The 7,500-nt window shown below is 25.4% G+C and overlaps 1 non-coding gene across 1 annotated transcript; it reads left to right on the top strand.

Annotated features, from left to right (window-relative positions):
• The first annotated feature begins 3,591 nt into the window (after positions 1–3,591).
• Positions 3,592–3,664, top strand: TRNAF-GAA (transfer RNA phenylalanine (anticodon GAA)). Its single transcript has one exon. It is a non-coding gene; the product is annotated as a tRNA-Phe (tRNA).
• The last annotated feature ends 3,836 nt before the right edge of the window (positions 3,665–7,500 follow it).

Here is a 7,500-nt window from a genome sequence, read left to right on the forward strand (position 1 = left end):
AACCGAAAATGTTACGTTGCACTCCTACTGCGCCTGATTCTCTTTTCTCTGTTTTGTGCGCAATCTCAATTACAAAAACCAATAAAGGCTGCTGCCCTATTTTTTTCCTTTTATAGTATACCCCTTTTTTTATTATTAATAAATAATAATAATATTATTACTATTATTAGCGCATTCTTATTAAGCCCATAATTAAATATATTAATTTGGGCCTTCCTCCAAGTGGGAGGGAATAACCCAACAAGTTTCCATGATAAGTGAGTAGAATTTTCTCTAGCAGTGAGTGGCTAATCCGAATTTGTTGTATAGAATGATATTTATGTGATTAATTGTATTAAACTGAGTCTATGATTAAATTTATGTTTAATGAACCTTAATTTAAATATCTTTATTAACCTTTTAATAAAAGGAAAGTTTAAGATTAGGTTTAATTTTGAATTCATGTATATTTAGGTTTAATTAATAGATTTTAGTATTTCAGTCAGTTGATAGTAAGATTAGATACAAAAACGTGCAAACGAAATAAAGTAAGAAACATTTACATTAACATCTTTTGATGAAATTACTTACCCAAAAGCTTAGAAACAACATAAAGTGAGAATCTTTTGTATGATATTTAGAAATTTGAATAAGAAATTCAAATTGAATTTGGTTAACATATCTAATGCAGTAATTATTACTATTTAAATTTGCCATTTTATTATAAAATTAACTACAATTTTATTAAGAAACAAACAATTTAATATATTTTGTCAATATTTAAATTATGTTAGATAATAACTCTATTTATTATTGAATGTTAATCAATTACCTATAATCAAGAATATTATGTATCATAAAAAACATGTGAATTTCCTAAATCATATATTCTAATATGTAAATATATTGACATAAAAACTTAAAAACAAAATAAAGTAAGAATTATTTACATGACATACATAAAATTTAAGTTAGAAATTAGAGAACAAAACATAATAATAGCATCTTTTAATGAAATTACTTACACAGAAACTTAAAAACGACATAAAGTAAGAATCTTTTATATGATATTAATAAATTTATATAAGAAATTTGGGTGTAACATATCTATAACATCTTTTTTTTTGAAGAATTAAGATTGATAATTGAAATTGACTAACCTATCTAATACAATAATTAATATTATTAATATTTGGCATTTAATTGTGGAATTAATTACCATTTTATTATGAAACAAACATTTTAACATATTTTGTCAATATTTAAATTATGTTTGATAATAACTCAATTTATTATTAAATGTAAATCAAGAATATTATATTTTATATCAAACTATGAGAATTTCCTTAATAATATATTTTATTATAAAAATATATTGACACAGAAATTTTAAAACGAAAAAAAAAGAATCATTCACATAACATACATAAAATTTAAATTAGAAGTTAGGAAAAAACACAATAATAGCGTCTTTTAATGAAATTACTCACATAGAAACTTGGTCACGAAATTAAGTAAGAATTTTTTATATGATATTCAGAAATTTATATACGAAATTAGAAAACAAAATATTTATAACATCTTTTGATTTGAGTTGATATATGATTCAACCCATTAAGCAAGCAAAGGTCTATTGTTTTACTATCATCCCATTTGTATGTTAAAATACATTGTATATATATTATATAACCATCATTTGCTAACCTATAATACATATTTGCTTTCTAGAGTTATTAAACTCTCTTATCACTCGATTTATTTTGTAGCAATAATTAATTCAATTAATAATTGTTAAAAATTTATTATAATGATAACAATATTTGAACGAAAACATTCAAATAAGATAAAGATAATATGTGATTGAATTATAAACTGAAACTAAATTTGAGATATTAATATTAATATTTGTATGATTTGAACCTAAGATCTTTTGTATTGAAACATGCTGTAGGAGGATATTAATGACCAACTAAGCTAAAAGCTATTTAAGTAACTCTTATCTCTTGATATTTTTATTCACCTTTTCAAGGTATGATTTTATAAAACATATTTAAAAATAATTTATTAATTATTACTTACTGATTGTTGCGGTGTTTTTTTTTTAAAAAAAACTCTTTTTTAAATGAAGAGTTGAAGCATGTTCTTGATCATTTATTTGAATTTTTTTATTTAGAGGAGAATGAAATTATGAAAAAGTGGGATTTTTTTACTTAATTGCAATTTGATATGCAGAGATACTTTAATTCATTATTGTTGGTGATATTTTAAATTATTTAATATGTCGAGTTTAAATTTCAGAGTGTCACTTATGGAAAAATAAGAAAATTCGATGAGATAGACTATTATATTAAATATTATTTTTTAGGGTTGAATTAAATACATAAATTTTTAACATATATATTTATGATTTTTTTTTTTTTGTGTTTTTAATTGGAATGTTTTTGTCATACATGTGTTCTCACTTAATTTGAGCCCTAAATTCGCCATTGATGATATGTAATGGGAAAATGTATGTCAAATCATACATCATACTAAAAAGCTTGAAAAATTTCAAGTGTGACGATTAAAAAGAGCTTTTGCCAAATGGAACTCAATTATTGGCTAAAGAAAAAATGATATGACATTTAATCTTGAACAATATGACTACCATTAAAGTATCTTTCCTTAGCATTTATTTATAGTTAAATTGAGTAAAATAGAGAATATAATATAATGTATAATATATTGGTGCTAATTTTCAAAATTATGGGAGTAATTTTAGGCATACAACTCTCAATATTGAGTATTTCAAATGCATAATATCGTCGGTTTATTTTTTAAATATCATATGTTTACATTTATTGATGTTAAAAAAAATCGTGCATTGCATGGATTTCCGAACTACTAATTAATGAATTATTAGTTAAATTTATCAACAATTATCGATTAGCGAGGATAGCTCAGTTGGGAGAGAGCTTCGGACTAAAGATCTGACGGTTGCGTGTTCAATCCATGTTTTCTTTTATAAAGTAATTCGCTTTACTATTTTGAAGTCGATAAAATTTTTGTAATTAATTTTTATTAATTTAAGTGATATTTGTTTAGTTCGTTTTAGTATATACTAGAGAGTGTTTTTTAGTATTTTTGATTGGATTGTCTTTGTCATACTGGTGTTTTCAAAGAGTTTGAATCCTGGATCCACTACTGATGGTATTATATGGGCAAATGTATGGAAAATTATACATTATACTAACAAGCTTAGAAAATTCCAAGTGTCGTCACAATTAAAGAGAGTTTGTCAAATGAAACTCAATTATTGGCTAAAGAAAAACCAGAAGACATTTAATCTAGAGTAATATCTCTACCTTTAAAGTATCTTTGTCTAGCATTTATTTATAGTTAAATTGAGTAAGTTAGAGAATATATTATACTGCATAATATATTGGTGCTAATTTTCAAAAATATGGGGTAATTTTATGCATAAAACTATCAAAATTGAGTAAATCTATTGCATAATATCTCTGACTTTATTTATTTAATATTACATATTTATGTATGTTGATGTTAAAAACTTGCACAGGTTTCCACTCTAATATTGAATGATTAGTTAAATTTATCAATAATTATTAATTAGCGAGGATAGCTCAGTTGGGAGAGCGTCAGACTGAAGATCTAAAGGTCGCGTGTTCGATCCACGCTCATTGCATTTTTTTAATTTTTTAAAATTACATTTATTAAAATATCTATCACTTAATTAGATTAACTAATGAGATGATTGGATATGAGTCGATCATACTTCTATGTTAACAATTGGTTTAGGTTTACAGCAGCTCAATCTAAATTTTGTTCGGGTTAAATCGGTTTTAGTCGGATCGAGTTTGGTTTCGAGCATAATTCAAGTAGGATATCACTCAGGTCGCTCATTATTAGGTTCGGGTAATCTTGGTTAGCGGTTATGTGTCGGTTACAAAAATCAGTCACAACTCGGGTTCAGTTTTCCCATTTTTCGGTTGTCAACCGGTTCGGGTACGACATCGGTTCGGATAATGTCGATTCGATAAACCTAAAAAAAAGGAACACATTATCGGGTCGATTCACTTCGGTTTCGGTTTGGATTATCAGGTCGAATCAGTTTTGAACGCCTCTAAAAATAACCTAGAGTATTATTGTAATATTGTCAAATTTCATATTCATTAAAACTCTAGTTTTATAGCTCAAATTAGTAAAATTGTCGAATAGATTATCGATGGCAACCATGGAAGCTTCATCAAATGAGGAAGGAGGTGTCTTTTAAGGGTCACGTGACGGTCAAAGGTTAAAATTAACGGTCAACTGTTAAAATCCGTTAAAAGGTATTGTTTTACAAAGAATTATATTATACTCCCTCCTATTCAGCTTAGGTTTCTCATTTCCTTTTATGGTTAAGTCACCTTAATTGTCTCATTTCTATTTTTGGTATGCACTTTTGACTATTATGCCCTTAGTAGTTTATCCTATTTTCAATTATACCCTCCATTACCCTTATTAATTTTTCCTCCCTTTTAATTAAAAACCCATAATACTACTCTCTCTCCTACCCTTAGGGTCCCATTTTGACTTTTCTTAAAATCCGTGAAAAGTCAAATGGGACACCTATCCTAAATAGGAGGGAGTATAAGGTAGTTTTTTGCAAAGAATTTTAGATAAGGTAGTTTTTTGCAATCAATATTATCCCCTAAATTTAGAAATTTAATATAATGTTTTATTTTAATTAGTATTCAAAATTCAAATCCATCTTTATTTTCGCATTATGATTTTCTACCGGAGTAATCATCAAAGTTATTGTTAGTTTGGTTGAATTGAATTGGTTGTAGTTGTCATTGTGAATCTCGTACTTGTATCATCATCATTATTATTATTATTATTATTATTATTATTATTATTATTATTATTATTATTATTATTATTATTATTATTTTCTTTTCTTTACTTGTTTTTTTAGGGTTTGTAAAACAAAAAATTCTCATTTTCTCAAGACGGGAGCAAATACTGAAAAACTTTTTTAGTACTGTAGTTTTGATGTAATCCTTAAGCCTGAAGGACCTATGTTTAATTATTCCTTTTTATTTTTCATATTCAAATTTCAAAATTTTCTTTTTCAAAAAATCTCAATTATTTATTAAATATTAAATAAACTAGTAAACTACTCAATTAGTATTACAAGTATACATAATTAAGTTTTCAGATACGGATTTCCTATTAAAATATACTCTAACTTATTTATAAAACAAATATTTTTAAAAAATGTTTTTTTAATGTCAAAGAATTTCAATAATGTACTCCATTAAGTTAATCAATGATTGTCATATGACTATAATACGAGTATATTTGAAGATGTGTTGCACATATATATTAAAATTTTGATGAAAGATTTTTGTAAAAGTATTTATTGTTTGAGCAATTTAACTAATTAGATATAATAAATTAGTATTAGTTTAAGCATTTTTTTGTCTCCTTTTGTTTTCATCAATTTTTGAAAGTAAACATTGAATATTGTTTAAGTAATGAAACGTGAAAGAGCAAAAGATACTTAAAATACATGAATATAAGGTGTACTTGGGGAGAACTATTAGTATGCTGAAAGTGCTTATAATCTTTCTACTGATGAGACCTCAAATCTTGCAATACAACGTTAGCCTTGCCCGGGGTGGTTTTCCTAGAAAATCCTTATGATGCTCAAGTCAGATCGGAAAACAGAAATCAATAAATGTATGATAATATAATGAATGCAAGATTAACGAATTGAAGGATGAGTTCAGATCAATTGAAGGAATATTTGGTTAAGTATATATTCTAAGTAGGAGGCCAGTGTATTTGTAGAGTAACGGTAGGAATATAAAAGCTTAGAGATAAATGAATGGTGCAACATGTATTTATAATGGTAGAATGAAGGCTAGTTAAATGGACATCATGTGTATAACGCGTGGTAATGGTAGGTCATGGTGAGTAGTGAGTAGTTATTTTAGAAAGTTAGTAGACTAAGGTGGATGATTTAAGATCTAACTAAATGTTTTATGAGCTTAATTATTTCAGCCCATAACAAATATATGTGTTATCTACTACAATATATATATATATATATATATATATATATATATATATATATATATATATATATATATATATATATATATATATATATATATATATATATATATATATATATATATATATATATATATATATATATATATATATATATATATATATATATATATATACATATATATATATATATATATATATATATATATATATATATATATATATATATATATATCTGCAAAATGGACCTAACCCGAATTTTAATTCGTAACTCAATTAATTGTATTCCAACATTTTAAGGGACATCTTAATTCTTATCATTAACGCCTTTTTGATGGTGATGGTAGTTAGGTTAACATGGTAGTGAATGGTGCTTAGGGTGAGAATGTGATATAAGAGGTTTTATTTTTGTAAAAAAAAAAATAAATCACAAAAATAAAAAAGAAAATGAATATCTTGAAAAATAATAAAAGTGAACGGATTATTCCAGTTTTAAATGGAATTTGCTATGGTTTTAATAAATGGAAAATTCTACATGGTAATATCGAACGTTTATGAAACGCAAGTGGTATCATTTTTGTAAGATTTTTCCAAAATTCTACATGTATGACTTTTTACCTTTGATTTTATTTGCATTCCAAAAAATAGGCTTGGAATTATTAAAATGATGTAGAATTCGATTAAGCAATTCTTGATTTGATTTGAATCTATTTGTCAATCAACTTGGAGGATGAATTCAAAAATAAGTTAGGGCTTTTTTTTGCGTTTCTTTCCAAAATTGATGGCTTGGTATATGCATGATTTGTTGATTGGAATTAAGGCTTTTAGCATTTCTTGATTTGATTCGAAATGATTTGTCAATGAGCTTAGAGGTTGAATTCAAAATTAGATTAAGGCTTTTTTTAGTGCGTTTCTTCCCAAAATTTATAGGTGGCTGAAAAAAAATGGTTTTGAGAAAATTATAAAAACAACAGCCAACACTTAGTGAGGGTGAAAACGTCAAAATGGTTAATTAAACGGAAATAGACAAGAATTGAACTAATAATGCAACGTCAGTTAGATAGTGTATGAATTGGATATGAAGAAAAATCTTACAAAAATGATATCGCGCATGTTTTATAAAAGTTCGATGCTAGCATGTAGACTTTCCCTTAATAAATTTGAAACCATGTTCCTAACATGTAGAAAAATGATAAAAAATGAATATTTACCTAGAATAATCCAATTTCTTTTATGATATTCCTACAATAATCCTAAATATTGATTAACCATAAATAATCCCAACTTTAGGGATTTTTGCTTAGAGTAAACTTGGGGTTAACCAATGACCTGCTCTAGTAGGTAACTCACCAAAAAGAAGTAAACTGAAAATTATTGTAAAATTAGAGAAAAATTTAAATATTCACATAAAAAAATTTTGCATGATAAAAAATCACATTTTTTTTCTACATTTAAAAA

Source organism: Amaranthus tricolor, chromosome 10 (assembly GCF_026212465.1).
Source record: "Amaranthus tricolor cultivar Red isolate AtriRed21 chromosome 10, ASM2621246v1, whole genome shotgun sequence".
Lineage (NCBI taxonomy): Eukaryota > Viridiplantae > Streptophyta > Magnoliopsida > Caryophyllales > Amaranthaceae > Amaranthus > Amaranthus tricolor.